The sequence below is a fragment of the Bubalus bubalis genome, chromosome 8, assembly GCF_019923935.1.
Source record: "Bubalus bubalis isolate 160015118507 breed Murrah chromosome 8, NDDB_SH_1, whole genome shotgun sequence".
In the NCBI taxonomy this organism is placed as follows: Eukaryota; Metazoa; Chordata; class Mammalia; order Artiodactyla; family Bovidae; genus Bubalus; species Bubalus bubalis.
The window spans coordinates 109,137,069-109,155,125 of NC_059164.1; the positions used below are offsets into that span (position 1 = coordinate 109,137,069).

Below are 18,057 nucleotides of genomic sequence, written 5' to 3' on the forward strand. Positions count from 1 at the left end.
ATGTTTCTTAGGTTAAATTATAGAGGGAGAGAATTTGATTGGGCGAGGTGTCCTATTGGATGGGGCTCTGTAATTGAGTAGCAAGGGACAGGATGCCAGGACACAAACTTGGAAGCAGAGTTCCAGGACTGCAGCCTGGAGTGGTGGTTTTGAAACTGTAGTCCACGTTATAATCAGTGGGAGGCTGTGTTAATACACAGATTCCTAACATGTGTTTAGATGGTGCTAGTTGCTCAGTCGTGTCCGACTCCTAGCGACCCCATGGACTGCAGCCTACCAGGATCCTCTGTCCATGGGATAGGAGCCTGGTAGGCTGCAGTCCATGGGATCGCTAGGAGTCAGACACGACTGAGCAACTTCACTTTCACTTTTCACTTTCATGCATTGGAGAAGGAAATGGCAACCCACTCCAGTGTTCTTGCCTGGAGAATCCCAGGGACGGCAGAGCCTGGTGGGCTGCTGTCTATGGGGTCGCACAGAGTCGGACACTACTGAAGTGACTTAGCAGTAATGCCGATTCAGGAACCTCAGTTTGAGAAGCACTGGATATGCTATGGAGCCATAACATTTATTGCATCATAAGTTAGGGTTAGGTTGTGCTGTGTATAGTTGCTCAGTTGTGTCTGACCCTTTTATGACCCCATGGACTGTAACCCTCCAGGCTCCTTTGTCCATGAGGATTCTCCAGGCAAGAATGCTGGAGTGGTTTGCCATGCCCTCTTCCAGGGGATCTTCCCAGCCCAGCGGTCAAACCCAGGTCTCCCACAATTGAAAATGGATTCTTTACCGTCTGAACCACCAGGGAAGCCCAGGGTTAGGTTATGGAGATAGAATTCCTAAACTTCCGTTTATCTATATGTGGTCATTTTCAGAATTTCCTTCATTAAGCCAGCTACTACATCTCTCTTCTCACAATAGATGACAATGTTTCTGCTTGTCTGCTTCTTTTTCTTCCTAACATGGAATTCTCAAAAGTCTGCTAACTCGCCTACCATAATCTGCAAAACTTAAAGCTAGAAAATAGTTTCTGGAAAACAGAAATTCAGTAGCTCAGAAGTCTTCTGCTTAAACATAATCTACGGGGGCTAACTCCAGCCTCTTCCAAATGAAATAAATGTTAAGTCTCACTTTGAAATTAGGTCCCATCATTTCCTTGGGCATATTTTTTCTCACAAGTTTTTGGGCAGGTTTTAATTTGAATGGCATTGAGAAGCAATGCCTCTATGGACAGAAAAACATAAATGTGGATTAATCAGTGAACAAAAATCTCTGACTGAGTACAGGATGAATTTTTAAATATTCTACTTCATAAGCTGTTAGAAAAACTCTCAACGTGTATGTTGCTTCTTATTTTATGGTGCTGCTTGGGAAAGGTGAGAGAGACCCAGTGGGATGGGAAATTTCCACAGTGGACATCTCCTGCCCTTTTCTCTCAGATGTTCTATTTCATCCCCTTCTGTAGGACCTGAATCATTAACTTTTTCTCCACCCATCTTTTTTTCGGGGGTGGGAGTTGGGAGGATGGTGAAGTAGAAAAGGATAGCTTTCTTGCTTTGCCAGGCAGAGAGAGAGAGAGTGGGCTCCTGCCCTCCAAAACTATGTGTCCCAATCTGGGGGAATTCGATGAGAGTTTTATAAAAATGGTTCAGAGATAGGGTCTCTGACAAGATTAGGGGGTGAACAGGGCTTGCACTTCCTTCCTCTCATCTCAGGTGGTTGGTCTCCCAATTTCTCCACCCTTCTTGATCAACCCACATTGCCCATGAAATGGCTACTAACCACAAAAAATTTCTTGCCTTTTCCCACACACTATTTTTGATCAGCTTTTTAGAAACTGTCTGAACCTCAGCTGACACTTATTGCTAACCATCTATTAAACTCCCACCCTTTCTACAAGTTAGAACATTTGTGTCTTCCCTTCCTTGGAATTTTTGAGTCAGTTCTATTAATGGTGCTCTGGGTCCCCCAAAAACATTTAGGGAATTCTGAACAAAGTGATAGCTTTCTATGCATTCCAAGATACAGAAAGAAAAAAAAAATCTTCTTTTCTAGTTCTTATATTGATAGTTTTTCCCTATAGAATATATGAATATGAAGTTTCCTATTGCTGCTTTTTAAAAAGTAAGTAGACAAGCAGTGAAACATTACTTAAGCAATTACGTTAATGAGAAATATTTCCTGAAGACAGTAGATTTTCTGATGGTCACTGCTATTGAATAGATTTCTTAATAAATGAGGTTTTTGTAGCAAACAGCTTGAAAATGGGGAAAGGTGGGGTTAAATATAATGCCATTATTTTGATACCTATAAGAATAATAGATATTCTAGACATTTGATTTTGGACACTGTTTAAGGAATATGACTTTACTTTTATGAATACTATATTTGAGCTCAGTGTAAGGTATATACTTATAAATATGTAGTAAGTGGCTAGGAATATATGTATGAATCACCTTAACTGGTGCTTAAGACCTTAATAATTGCTCTACGCTGCTTAAGACCTTAATAATTGCTCTACGCTACTCTTTGTCACAAGGTTACTGAAGTCCCCCAGATTTTTTACAAATTTCCCAGGTGCTTTACATTCACCTCATCTATAGGCTGCCATTGTTTCTGACTCTTGAACTGGAAATAGGAACCCGTTCTTTTCCTGAATTTTCACAAAATCCCACACAAACAAGACAGATGCGGGCTTAGGGAGACATACAACTGTATATTACTATGTAAGCAACTTAAAATTAAACCATCATTTTTAAACTCATGTTTAAAATAATCGTTCTTTCTGACTTGTAAGTTCTTTTTCTCCTCCCACTTATCCTCATTTCCATTCCATTTATTCTCTCTTTCAACCCTAGTCTCTCAGGAGAAAAGCAAAAGGAAAGTAATAGAAAAAATGTAATCTCAGGTTTTTGTATCAAAGCAATGCAGCTTTTTTCTAGCCTCATAGGCAGATCAGTACTTATATTTTCCAAGGAAATATTGAAATTATCATTTGTAAGCCCTGCCTGATTAACTATCTAGATAAAATTTCATGTCTCAGGTTATGCTCCATTTAATGGAGGAAAGACGATCAGGAATGACTCAGGGATAACATTTGGGATCCGGAGTCAGCCAGGAGATAATATTTGAGAATCCAAGAGAACGGAAGATGAAACTCTAAAAGGGAAATGTAGAAGGGAAATAGGAAAGTTTTAATGTTCACCCACATTTAAAGTGTAAAGGTGTGTCCAGAGATATTTTCTGAAAAGCAGTTATGATAGTTGTATGGGTTAGATGTAATTATTTTAAGTTACTGATAGGGAAAGTTAGACATAGAAACGAGAACAGCTTTGCCTGTGTTCACAGAACTAGCAAGCTAGAGGAAATATTCATTGTCAAATGCCTTTGATTTAAAGACTGTGTACTTTTTAGGACCTTTGGAGATCCCTAATGAATTTGTTCTCCTCTGAAGGGTCAGGATTGAGAATCATTGCATGAGAAAGTGGTTTCACTTTGGTAGATTACACTGTAAAGAAAGCAACAAAGACTCTAAAAGATCCTTATATATAAAACAAATTTCATAAGCATTTTTTACATAAAACAATTGACTGTGAATCAGTAAGAGAAGAATATGCCCAGTAAAAATAGGATATGTCCAGTGAAGTTGGGCAACTGAATATGATTTTATGGCTTTCTCTGACAAAATCCATTAATCTGATGTTTGGCAAAGAATTATGGCAGGAGTGATCCAAACTGTGATGTTGGCATGAAAGGCCCCAGGAAACAGAGATGGTGCTAGGTGTTGGTATTATCTGATGCTAGTGAGGTAAACCTGATATAATACAGGATGAAAGTGTGGGTGAAACAAGGAAGCAACACAGGAGACTCGAGAGTTGTTGAAATTCCCAAGGTGTCAATTACCAGCAATGAATTTAGCCTGAGAGGTGGATGGTAGTGGAAGCAGATGCAGAGAGAGTGGTGGCATCCATTCAAAGCAGATAGAGTAGTTACAGAATACGATACTCCAAATGTGATCGCCAGATGACTTCCCTACTGGAAACACTATTCTGGTCATTGTGTGTGTGTGTGTGTGTGTGTGTGTGTGTGCGCGTGCGCATGCTAAGTTGCTTCAGGCATATCCCACTCTTTGCAACCCTACAGACCATAGCCAGCCAGTCTCCTCTGTCCACAGGATTTCCAGGCAAGAATACTGGAGTGGCTTGCCATGCCCTTCTCCAGGGGATCATCCCAGCCCAGGGATCGAACTTGTGTCTCTTAAGTCTCCTTCATTGGGAGGCTGGCTCTTTACCACTGGCACCACCTGGGATGCCCACTCTGGTCATCATATCTTAAAGATATTAAAGTCCTACAATTAATTAGTTTCAACAAAGACTACATAAGGAACTACATTTATTATGAAGTCATATAGAAGATTATGACTGTTTGTCTTAATACAAAGATGCAGCAAAGCAGAAAAAGACCAAAGTTTATAAAATCAGAATGGCTTTGTTTAAAGTGAACACAGTGAGAATGCTAAAGGACATAGCACTTTTTTTAAAATTAAAGATTATGTACAGTTTACCCTTGAACAGTAAAGGTGTTAGGTGGCTCCTGGCATCTGTGCAATGGAAAATTTGTATATAACTACAATCAACCCTTCAGGATCTGAGGTTCCACATCTCAGATTCAACCAACTTCAGATTGTTTAGTACTATAGGATTTATTACTTAAAAACGTCTGAGTAAAAGTGGACTCATGCAGTTCAAACTTGTGTTGTTCATGGGTCAACTCTATATACTTTATAAATGTATATATATATATATATATATATAAAGTCATTTTGTTTGTATATAATTATTATATTGCTGTACTGTTTAGACACTAAGCCTGTGCAACTCTTTATGACCCCATGGACTGTAGCCCGCCTGGCCCCTCTGTCCATGGAATTTTCCAGACAAGAATACTGGAGTGGGTTGCCATTTCCTACTCCAGGAGATCTTCCTGACCCAGGGATTCAACTCATATCTCTTATGTCTCCTGTATTGGCATATTTTAAAATTGTCATACATAATGCCATATGTATGGCAATATATTGTTGAGGCATGTTTCTAAACTGTTTAAATAGGCTATCATTTGAATATAATTTCAAATCTAGATTTCTGAGTTAGATGTCATTTAATCAGATTTAAATTAGAAATTGCATGCTTGTATTATTGTAATGGGACATTTGGTGTTATCCTCGTTACTTTGTTTTGCTTCTTCAAATAGAGGTGAATCTCCTTATATTTGGAGATTTCCTACCAAAAGTCTTAGAATTAAGGAAAACCATTAACTCTGGAAAAGAAAAATATACATTCTCTCAACCTCCCTTGCAAGTAATTTTAAAAGTTCTATGGGTTGTATACAAATTAATGTTGGGGAAAGCACATAACCTCAGCTCAGCCAATCGTAAGCAGCAATCTGAGCTGAAAAAAACTAAGGAGACAAGACTAGCAAAAGCGTCATTGGATATTGACAAGTCACAGTGAGTTTGTATATTTCAGAGCCAGAGATGTGTTGATACCAGCAGAAGCATCTAGTGCTGAGACGTGGAACCCGTAGTGTCCTCACCAGACAGTTATATGGAGTGAATTTCAACTCTGATTCTTGCTGTGTAGGCTTTCTGAAATGTACATTTCTGTGTAGGTTTTCTATGTCTACATTTCTGTATAGGTTTTCTGAAATGGTATTTTAAGTTCTCTAGCTGACTCTGTAAATGCACACAATTAGCTTTCAAGAAATTCTTTTTCTGGTGCAGTCCTCCAGAGTTAGTTTCTGTTGCTTTCCACTAAAAACTTTAACAAGTATAATTGTAGATAAGGCAGAATTGGGGACCGTAACTTGATTTTTCATTTTTGCAGTGAAATTTAACTTCTGAAGAGACTGATGTTCTCTTGTCACTTTAAAAATTGTTTTTGTTATAAGCTCTATTCATAAGTGAGTTGTAATGGTAAAGAGGGAAAAAAAGATTTTAAATTGCTTCCTGCAGCTCAATGTGAGACAGTAAAAAGTGCAAACTGCTAAGCAGAGAAAACAAGACAATAGAAAAGAATTCTCTAAAGAAGCTGACAGGATCGGTATGAAAAAATATATAATCTAGGGTTCAATTGCATATGTGACAAAAAAAGATGTTGTGACAGGGAGACAAAAAAAATGTTTGTTTACTCACAATTCCTTCATATCCCAAATCCAGCACGTCAACACAGGCATATATACACTCTTCTAAGGAAGGTTCCACCTTGCTGGATTGCTTTCCCTAGTTGAGTGCAAAGTTCTGTTTAATGGAATAACTTTTCATATATTTGAACAGTGTAAGGTGATAGGTGTTTGCATACTTGTAACACAATTGGAAGAGCTTGAACTCATGCAGATAGCCTTGCATAAAAATGAGGAGGTTGGAGAAGGGGGTGTGGAGGAAGGGAAGTCTGAGAACCTTTACCTCTGCCAGGTGTTGAGTAAACAGCCAGGACGTTTATATGGTACCTAGGAAACAAGACCGAGCCAAGGCTTAGGCTGTGGTATTCACAGACTAAGGTCAACCTTCATAGTTACTGTTGCTGTTTGTGCTGTAGGGTGGTGTTGTGAACCTGCCCCGCTGCAGTATATTGAAGCCCTTGTCCTCATGACCATAGTATACATTTTATTGTCATCCTAAAGTCTGTTAACCAAACAACTGGAGGTATTGCAAGTAGGTCAAGTAGATTTTTGCCCCAATAAGACTGATGGATCCACTGATGGTTTTGAATCATTTGGTGGCTCAGTTGTTAAAGAATCGGCCTGCAATACAGGAGACCCCGGTTTGATCCCTGGGTGGGGAAGAACACCTGGAGAGGGAAATAGCAACCCACTCCAGTATTCTTGCCTGGAAAATCCCATGGGCAGAGGAGGCTGGTGGGCTACAGTCCAGGGGGTTGCATGAGACAGACATGACTCAGCAACTAAACCACCACCAAGGATAATCTTTACATGATAAGTCTAATCATGTCAATTTTCTCCCCCATTGCTCATAGGATAAACAGAATCTCTTGTATTAATGCAAGACCCTCCATAGGGTGATTCTAGTCCATAAGCACTTAGAAAAATGTCTGGCATGCAGTAGATTCTTAATAGATAGATATGTGCTTAGTTACTCAGTCATGTCCAACTCTTTGTGACCCCATGTCACCCACCAGGCTCCTCTGTTCATGGGAGTTCTCCAGGCAAGAATACCAGCATGGGTTACCATGCCCTTCTCCAGGGAATCTTCCCAACCCAGGGATGGAACCCAGGACTTCCAAATTGTATGCGTCTGAGCCACCAGGGAAGCCCGATAGACAGATGTACCTGGAGTAAAAATGTAAATAGAGATCAGTGAGTGATTGAGTGCCCCTTCCACCAAGTGATCACCTGTTCTCCAGAAACTGATGGATTTTGATTGTTTTGACAATTGCTTAAAAATAATTTTTAACTTAGAATCTCTTCATTAGAAGAATTAGAATTAGAATTAGAATTGCTTAATTGTAAAAAATTTTGTAATTCTCCTGATTCATCCATTTCATTTTACTCAGTTGCTTTGGTGATCATCAATAAATAATAGCATTAATAACTTGAATATAAAAGGAAGATTCTTTTTAAAAATGTTTGTAATGTTTCAAAAATATGTTGTTTTAGAGTCAACTTTTGTGCTAAATCTTTTATTATGTCATTAGGGCGTAGTCATTGAATCAGAATTCCAGGGCCAAAGATTATATAAACTTTAAGCCTTATGTTGCAGACTGTAAAATGATCGTTAAAACACATCAGTTCAGATCCAGATTGTTTAAAATTACAACCAAATTACTACATTTAATGATTATAAAGACAAGAAGCATTGTTTTAAACATAATACAGGTTACCTTAAAAATGATAAAGTCTCCCATCCAGGGAACTCTACTTAATGCACTGCTGCTGCTGCTGCTAAGTCGCTTCAGTCGTGTCCAACTCCGTGTGACCCCATAGACGGCTGCCCACCAGGCTTCCCCATCCCTGGGATTCTCCAGGCAAGAATATTGGAGTGGGTTGCCATTTCCTTCTTCAACGCATGCAAGTGAAAAGTGAAAGTGAAGTCACTCAATCGTGCCTGACTCTTAGCGACCCCATGGACTGCAGCCTACCAGGCTCCTCCGCCCTGGGATTTTCCAGGCAAGAGTACTGGAGTGGGGTGCCATCGCCTTCTCTACTTAATGCACTATGGTGACCTAAATGGGAAGGAATTACAAAAGGGAGGGAATATATGTATATATATGGCTTATTCATTTTGCTATGCAGTAAAATCTAACAACATCATAAAGCAACTATATTCCAATAAAAACTAATTTAAAAGAAAGAAAAAAACTCATGAAAACTCAAAGACTTGTCACAAAAGAAAGATTCATTCATTCAATAAACATTTCTGGAAGAACAATGAATATAAGGCAGCATTCTAGATAAATAAATAGAAATAGGACTACAGTTTAATGGAGATGATTATGTAAAGAATCAAAATATATAAATTAATTTGGAGTCAAAAACACTTAACCTTTAAAAATATTATGGTGCCCTCCAGGATCCATCTTTAATAGCAGTTTCTAATATTTCTTTCTCAAAATGTGTTATCTTGTGATTTGCTTTTAATTAATTTAGCAGACATCACAGGTTCACAAGAGAAGTCTCACACCTTCACTGGCAAGATATTTTGAAGCCATATTTAGTCACCATGACCAAATTTATTATCAAGCCTTAGTCCTGAAACCAAGCAATTTCTATGTATTTTATTTACACTTTAGTTTCTGTTTACATCTCAACAGTATCAAATGACCCTATATGATTTCAAGTACTTTCAACAGAATCACTGTAAGATTATGTTTTTTTTTTTGTATCTAACATTAGACTATCTCATTAGAAAGTAATTTACTTATATTTTAATTCTTATCTACATTAATTCTTTATCATCAAAGGCCCCAATAAAAAAGTGAAACATAATGCAAAATATTCTAATAAGCTTTTAATTTTTATAAAGGGTATACTTTCATTTCATCATGCATTCAGGAAAAATTTATGAAAACAAAAAAGAAACCTGCTTCATAAATGTTAAGTTAAAAAAATTGTTCTGTTTGAATTTTTTATTTTTGTGGTATGTTTTGTTATCTTCTTCAAGGAAAAATATTAAATGAAATATACCCATAATTTTTAGGTTTCTAAAAGGTCCCCCTAAAGCCTAATATTTTAGATTCAAAGTGTTCATAGATCTTTGACCTTTCAATTATTTCTTGATATTTCAGTTTATTTATTTTTTTCTTTTTTTTGGCTGCATGGCTTGTTGGATTGCCATTTTCATAATTTAATATATCACATTTATTATGACTTCATGCCCATCTTTATTTCAGATAAATTATTGCTATAACTGGGTTAAATGATACTGCACAACTTTTAAAATTACTGGCTTATTTTATAAGTGTTTTACATTAGAAAAGAATAAAAATTTTCAAAGACCATATACTGGAAATTGTATCTTAATCTTCTACCAGTTAGTTGATGAAAATATTAGATGCACTATGAGTAATCAAAGAAAACAAATTAATACAACCTTTAAAAACTATTATTCTTAATCCACTTGACTAAGTTTTTAAAAATGATGATGTTCCACTGTTAGCAGTGCCTGGGGAATTAAATACTCCTGTTCACTGCTGGTAGAAATATAAACAGAGCTTTTCTGGGTGGCTTAAAATGTTACATACCTTTCACTCAGCAGTTTCACTATTATGAATTAATTCTCAAGACATAATAAAGTGAAGTGAAGTCGCTCAGTCGTGTCCAACTCTTTGCAACCCCATGGACTGTAGTATTCCAGGCTCTTCCATCCATGGGATTTTCCAGGCAAGGGTTCTGGAGTGGGTTGCCATTTCCTTCTCCAGAGGATCTTCCCAACCCAGGGATTGAACCCAGGTCTCCCACATTGCAGGCAGACGCTTTACCATCTGAGCCACCAGGGAAGCCTTCAAGACATAATGACCATCTTCAAAAATTTTGTGTGTGTGTGTGTGTCTGTGTGTACACACACATCTACATACATAAGGATGCACACGTGGTCTGTGGTGTAAACAAAAAGCCAAAGGCAATGGATTAGAGAGTAACTGAGAGCAGAGATGTGACTGTAGATAGCTCTTCCAAGAAGCTCACCATGAAAGATGGGAGAGAGAACAAATTGGTATCTAGAAGCAGAGAGAGGACCTAAGTCATATTATTTGTGTTGGGGGAAGATTTTAACCTGTTTAATCATTAATAGGAAAGGACACGTAAGCTAAAAGTAGAATAGACAGAGGCAGAAGTGATGGAGAAGGTCACCGAGAGCGTGAGGCTGAGGGTCCACAGAGCAGGTAGGGGAGCCCTCGTGACCCTGGGCAGGGAGGAACTCAGCCCCAGGCTGGCATGTGAGCACGGATGGCCAGAGAATTCAGTTGGAGGCAAAGCCACAAGTGCTTTTCTGGGAAATAGATTTTTAATAACAAACGCCCCTCCTGCAGAAAATCTCAGAATTCATTCCATTTGTATTATGAAGACTAACACTATCCTAAGGTTGCCTCACAATTAAAAAAAAAAATAAAATGTTTATTCACAGTCATTCCCAAGCCAAATCTGTCATGAGGAGAGTTCCTTTATGATCTAGAGCTTGCATGCATGCTCAGTCACTTCATTGTGTCTGACTCTTTGCGACCCCATGGACTGCAGCCTGCCAGGATTCTCTGTCCATGGGATTTTCCCTTCAAGAATACTGGAGTGGGTTGCCATGCCCTCCCCCAGGGGATCATCCCCACTGTGGGATTGAACCTACGTCTCCGGCATTGGCAAGAGGGTTCTTTATCGCTGAGCCACAGAGCAGGCATTGGTAATTTTTTTTGTTCCAAAAAAGGACCATAAAATAAATATATTAATTTGCAAGTATACAATTTGTGTCACAACAACAGTTTTCCTTCAGTATGTGCAGGGGATTGGTTTCAGGAACCCCTTGGGATACCAGAACCTGAGGATCCACAGATCCCTTGTATAAAATGGTATGATACATCGAGTACATGGACTCACTGTATCTGCAGTGTTTATATCAATGGACCCAACCTTGTGCGCAAGGGATGCAAAACCCAGGAATATAATGGGTCCCTCTAGGGAAGTGGGACTGTACTCAACTCTCATTGTAGCTGGAGCACAAAACCAGCCATAGATGATACCAAAAAAAAAAAAAAAAAAAAGAGTGATTGTGCTCCAATAAAACTTTATTTACAAGAGCAGGTGGCAGACAAATTTGACCAGAGGGCCAGTTTGCTGACTCCTGGCTTAAAACACAAGTCAATTAAAAAAAAAAAAAAGAAAATGCAGTGGTTAGCTCAAGCCTTTGCTTTCTCAGGGTACTTTAGGACCATGTTGGAATTGTCACTATATGTTTTACAGGGGAAAACCTCTACTTTGTGGCCAGTGGGTTTGGATTTTAGATAAAGCCCTCCCATTTTTGCTGTCCAATTACTTAAAACTTGAGAACCTTAGAGCCTGCCATTGTAAAATGGGGCACTGACCTTGTCGTCAATCTTTACCAATCATAATGAGAATAAAATACACAATTGAAAATGCTCTAAGGCTGGAGTCCCCAGTCTCTGGGATCTAATGCCTGATGATCTGAGGTGGATCTGATATAATAATAATAGAAATAAAGTGTGCAAAAATCATCCCTGGTTCAGGAAGATCCCCTGGAGAAGGAAATGGCAACCCACTCCAGTATTCTTGCCTGGGAAATCCCATGGACAGAGGAGCCTGGTGGGCTGTGGTCCATGGGGTCTCAAGAGTCGGGCACGACTTACTGACTAAACCACCACCAAATGTAATGTGCTTGAATCATCCTGAAACCATCTCCCCCAATCCATGGAAAAATCATCTTCCGTGAATCCTATCTGTGGGGCCAAGAAGGTGGGAACCACTGCTCTAAGCTGGTGTACTATTGAAACAAAAAGAAATCACTGTCTCTTGCTACAAAATCTTTAAAAAGTTAGTTCAATGCTTGTATGTAAGGCTTTGGCATGTTATGTATAGTGCTAACTTCATAACTGTTGTAGGCATTAAGTGAAATAATAACATGTGAAATGCTGAGCCATGGTGACCAAAATATAAAATGTAGTATATACTCAAAAAATGTTAGATGAAATTACTAATCTTTCAAAGGTCCATTTAAATTGGTCTGTGGTTCTTGATACATGGCACCTAAAAGGACAAAGCCCAGTTATTCCAAGTGCGAGGCTGGCATTGTCATCGTGGGCAAGGCAGTTACAGCAATAAACCCTTCCTATTAGCCTCTCGGGCTGCTTTGCAAATGGTATAAGGAATGGGTATGGACAGTTGCCATGGAGGCAAGTGACCTCGAAGCTGAGTTTTTAGATGCATATCAGGGGAGGGTTCTCATTCTTCTGTGATTTGGAAGCCACAGTCCAGGAATAAAAGGAAGCATCACACAAACATAAAGAGACCAGATGAGGTGGCCCCGCTACCCCAGGGCAGCTTTAAATTAAACCGCCAATGGGCTCATCAGCCCTTTGGAGGAACGTTTGCCCCTGTTTGTTCGGAGTGTGCAGTTTGTTTAGCAGACCAGGGACTGCTCTGTGATTATGTGATTCCACCCCATTAAAGTTTTTCAGGCCACACAGGAGGGGCACAGTAAGCATCAGCCAGTTTTCCATGGATGAGGAAGGATTTAATGAGGGAGAAAGGTATAGAGCAGGTGCAATTCCTGCTCATTTCTGAGTAAGGTATATAGGCAACCTTGGTGGTCCGCTGGGATTCATCAGAGGGAGAAGTGTTCCCTACAACAGTCTCCCTACATTTCAAGCAGAGAGTGGACTTTTTCTTTTTTTTCTTTGCATTTTTATAATTAATCTTTTTAAATACCGGCTCTCCCATTGCAATCAGTGGAAATGAACACCAGTGTAGTCTTAGGGCTCTCAAAGCATGGACCTTCACTCAGAACACCTGTTATTTGTACAGAGATGATTAGCCTTTGGCATTTAACAAGCCATTTGTCTTTATAATTTTCAGTCCCTGGCTTCCGTGTAGATTTGTTTTTGACACAGTGCATTTATTACACCTGAATGTGACAGCTTTAAATGCTCTGCATCAGAGGTTGGGGCAAACACTGGATCCAGCTGTCCACTGAGTGTAAATTTTCTCTCTTCTGTTCTGTAGCAAATAGACATAATTTTCCGTGTTGTCCTTTTGCCATGCTCATAATTGTCATCTTGAACATTCATGACACTGACAGTTAAGCAGGTTTTATTTTTGTTGTTCAAATTATAGATTAAAAAAAAAAATCTTGCTAAAAATAATGACTTTACAAGATGACGGTGGCCACACACTGACCGATGGAGGATTCAAACTCAGGTCTTCTGACTCTAAATCCCATGTTTGTTTGATTTTCAAAATAGCATTTGTTTATTTTTGAATTCAAAATGGCAAATTATTACATAAATAAAAACATGGGAGGGAGAAGGCTGTACAGAGTGATCTAAAAGGAATAAAGTTTTTTTTTTTTTTTTTCCACACTCCTTTGCTTTTGGAAGGAGTTTGCTTCACTCTACATTTCTGTTAATGTGTATTTCTAAAGCTGACATTAAAGGTAAACTCATATGTGCATTTATTCACCACAAACACAAACTTATAGGTACTTAAAGTAAAATATTGTGTTTTGATGGGTCCAAAGGGTCTTGTAGGTCTAGAGAAGCTCTTATATTAATCTACAAACAGGAGCCACTGAGCCAGATGCTTTTAGATCACAGGTTATCTTCAGCTGTAGTCTTCCCTTTTTGACAAATTTACTATGGGTAAGATAAGTAAATCTTATAAGATTCTAACCTTTGGTTTATATGAGCCAGATGAGGATATAGCTGGTAGGACACAAACATTTGCCACCACAAGAATGGTTGGGGAAGAGAGTGAGTCCATGTACAGCTAACCCAACACTCTTGTTTCTGGAACTGGAGATCTTGCTTTTTCCATTTCTTTTTTTTTTTTGGAGGAAAGGAAAGTTTGCTTTATTTTAGATGCTGGCAGCTGGTGAGGGGGGCGGTGGTGGAAGTCTGTCCAAAGGCCAACTCCTGCCACCCAACAACCAGTGGGGCAAGAACTTTTTTATAGACAGACGTTGGGGGTTGTGGGAGCTACACGCAGAAACAGCACAATTATCCCTGACAGTCATTTTCAAATCCGTCATTGGTGGTCTGACCAGCATCATCTTGATTGTTTTAGGTATAGTTAATCTCCAATTCCAGGGTCCATTTGTTTCCATTTCTTTGAGGCCAATTCTTAGAATTGTAGCAGTTTATGTAATGAGTATAGTCTGGTCATCATGTAGTTAACTTCTTCTGCCTGGCGTAGTATCTGTAAGGCAGTTCACAGGAGATGGCTCAGAATGTTATCTATAGCCCTTGAGAAGAAAGGTCCTTGACTATGCTTAATGACTACATTATCATTATTTGGTCTCCTTTGACTGTTTTCCTTTGTTTCTGCATGTCTCATTTCTCTGATTAAACTTATTCTTTGACCAAAGTTTTCCACAGACAGAAGGCAGGCAGAGGACATGGGGTGGTGGGGGGGTTGGGGGGAAGGCGCATAGGGTCCTGCTCTGTTTCAGTAAGTACTATTTCTACCCAATTCAGTAATTCAGACTGCCTGACTTACTCTGGCACGCATGCTCAGTCGCTCCGTGCCGTCCGACTCTTTGGAACCCCAGGGACTGTGTGTAGTCTGTCAGGCTCCTCTGCCCATGGGATTTCACCGGCAAGAATAACAGAGTGGGTGCCATTTTCTTCTCCAGGGGATATTCCTGACTGCGGGATCTCCCACAACACCTGTTTGGCATGTGGATTCTTTAACGCTGAGCCACCTGGGAAGCAAATTAAGCTAAGGACAGTGGTTCTAATCAGCGACCAGTTCTGCTTCCCAGGAATATTTGTCTATATCTGGAGATAGTTTTGTTTGTCACGAGGGGTGAAGAGTTGCTACTCGCATCTGTTGAGTCAGGATTATGCATGCTACTAAATATGTAAGTCCCCCTCCCAACCAAGAATCCTCCTGCTGAAATGTCAGTGGCGTCAGTTGGAGATGAATGCACACATGTTAACTGAATTCCCATGAACTCCTAAATGACTCAGAAGATCATGGTTTTAATTTGCAGTGATAACTAGACCTGTCAAGAACACCAAGATAGTGATATCTATTAATGGAAGTACTTCCTCCATCTAGAAAAACTACAAAGGAAGTCAAATTAGTATCAAAAATTTGTTTGCCAAACAGAGCATCAGTTCTGAAGAAGACAGATAATCCTCCTAGAATATATCACAAGTCAGGCACTTCCTGAGTTTCTGTTTATCCTTACAAGAAATTTCTTATTAATTCCTAAAGTTTCAGCAGCATCATGCAAAAAAACAGGAGTAGAACACTGAGATATGAAACGATAAACATTTTAGGAGAAATCAAATACAGGATGGTAAGGGAACACCTGAGAGGGACTTTTGGTCCAGTGTGGAGTTTCATAGGAAATTTCCTGGATAAAATTATCAATTATTCCTAGGAGGTTTTGAAAGTTGAGTCGGTACGTTCCAATGAACTAATAAGGACAGGATAGGAAAAGAAGAAAAGAAAAATCCTAAACCTGAGAGACAATCATTTAGTTTATCTTACTCTCTATCTAGCAGTATCAGGCTGTGACCACGTGAGGGCGATTGAGAAGCAGAGGGCACTGAATATTCTTGCAGCCCCATTAGAATACTCTCTCCCACAGAGTGTTTAGGCTCCATGAAAAGCTGCCTCTTTCAACAACTGATGTGGCTGTAGCTTCCCTGGTGGCTCGGATGGGAAAGAATCTGTCTATAATGCAGGAGACTGGGTTCAATCTTTGGTTTGGGAAGTTCCCCTGGAGAAGGAAATGGCAACCCACTCAAGTATTCTTCCTGGGAAATCCCATAGACAGAGGAGCTTGGTGGACTATCATGCAAATGGTCACAAAGAGTTGACATGACTGAACAACTAAACACTGTACTATGCTGTAGCTGTAGATGGGTTTGAGCAGTTCTACCCCTGTGACATCACTTCAGAGTTACTCACATAAGATATATTTAAAGTCTTTCCATTCACTTCTGTTCAGTCGATCAGTCGTGTGTGACTCTTTGCGACCCCATGGACTGTAGCATGCCAGGCTTCCCTGTTCATCACCAACTCCCAGAGCTTGCTCAGACTCATGTCCATTGAGTCAGTGATGCCATCCAACCTCATCCTTTCCTCTGTTGTCCCCTTCTCTTCCTGCTTTTAGTCATTTCCAGCATCAGGGTCTTTTCCAATGAGTCAGCTCTTAACATCAAGTAGCCAAAGTATTGGAGCTTCAGCTTAAGTCCTTCCAATGAATATTCAGTGTTGATTTCCTTTAAGAATGACTGGTTTGATCTCCTTGCAGTCCAAGGGACTCTCAACAGTCTTCTCCAATACCACAGTTCAAAAGCATCAATTATTCAGTGCTCAGCGTTCTTTATGGTCCAACCCTCATATCTGTACAAGACTACTGGAAAAACCATAGTTTTGACCATAGAGACCTTTGTTGGTAAAGTAATATCTCTGCTTTTTAATATGCTCTCTAGGTTGGTCATAGCCTTTCTTACAAGGACCAGATTTCTTTTAATTTCATGGCTACAGTCATCATCTGCAGTGATTTTGGAGCCCCCCCCAAAAAAGTCTGTCATTGTTCCCATTGTTTCCCCATATATTTGCCATGAAGTGATGGGACCAGATGCCATAATCATAGTTTTTGAGTGTTGAGATTTAAGCCAGTTTATTAACTCTCCTCTTTCACTTTCATTAAGAGGCTCTTTAGTTCTTCTTCCCTTTCTGCCATAAGGATGGTGTCATCTGCATATATGAGGTTATTGATATTTCTCCCGGCAGTCTTGATTCCAGCTTATGCTTCATCCAGCCCAGCATTTTGCATGATGTACTCTACATATAAGTTAAATAAACAGGGTGACAATATACTGCCTTGATGTATTCCTTTCCCTTTTTGGAAACAATCTGTTGTTCCACGTCCGTTTCTAACTGTTGCTTCTTGACCTGCATACAGATTTCTCAGGAAGCAAGTTAGGTGGTCTGGTACTCCCATCTCTTTAAGAATTTTCCACAGTTTGTTGTAATCCACACAGTCAAAGGCTTTGGCATAGTCAATAAAGCAGAGTTGATTTTTTTTTTTCTGGAACTCTAGTGCTTTTTCAATGATCCAGCAGATGTTGACAATTTGATCTCTGGTTCCTCTGCATTTTCTAAATCCATCTTGAATATCCAGAAGTTCACACTTCACATACTGTTGAAGCCTGGCTTGGAGAATTTTGAGTATTACTTTGCTAGTGTGTGAGATGAGTGCAATTGTGCAGTATTTGAACATTCTTTGGCATTGCCTTTCTTTGGGATTGAAATGAAAACTGACCTTTTCTAGTCCTGTTGCCACTTTTGAATTTTCTAAATTTGCTGGCGTACTGAGTGTAGCACTTTCACAGCATCATCTTTTAGGATTTGAAATAGCTCAACTGAAATTCCATCACCTCCACTAGCTTTGTTCATAGTGATCCTTTCTAAGGCCCACTTGACTTCACATTCCAATATGTCTGGTTCTAAGTGTGTGATCACACCATTATTGTTATTTGGGTCATAAAGATCTTTTTTGTATAGTTCTTCTGTGTTTTCTTGCCACCTCTTCTTTATATCTTCTGCTTCTTTTAGATCCATACCATTTCTGTCCTTTATTGAGCCCATTTTTGCATGAAATGTTCCCTTGGTATCTCTAATTTTCTTGAAGAGAGATCTAGTCTTTTCCATTCTATTGTTTTCCTCTGTTTATTTGCATTGATCACTTATGAAAGCTTTCTTCTCTCTCCTTTCTATTCTTTGGAACTCTGCATTCAGATGGATATATCCTTCCTTTTCTCCTTTGCCTTTCACTTTTCTTCTTTCTCATCTATTTGTAAGGCCTCC

General features: G+C 39.3%; 1 protein-coding gene and 1 long non-coding RNA gene across 2 annotated transcripts in view; one reads left to right on the plus strand and one right to left on the minus strand.

Moving 5' to 3' along the window:
* The window catches only part of CNTNAP2 (contactin associated protein 2), a 2,308,807-nt gene that overhangs the window by 146,949 nt on the left and 2,143,801 nt on the right, over positions 1–18,057 (plus strand). The gene's annotated exons all lie outside the window — the stretch shown is intronic.
* On the minus strand, positions 13,471–14,909 carry LOC123334847. Its single transcript, XR_006553000.2, has 2 exons — positions 14,725–14,909; positions 13,471–14,424 (listed from the first exon to the last, which is right to left on the minus strand). It is a non-coding gene; the product is annotated as an uncharacterized LOC123334847 (long non-coding RNA).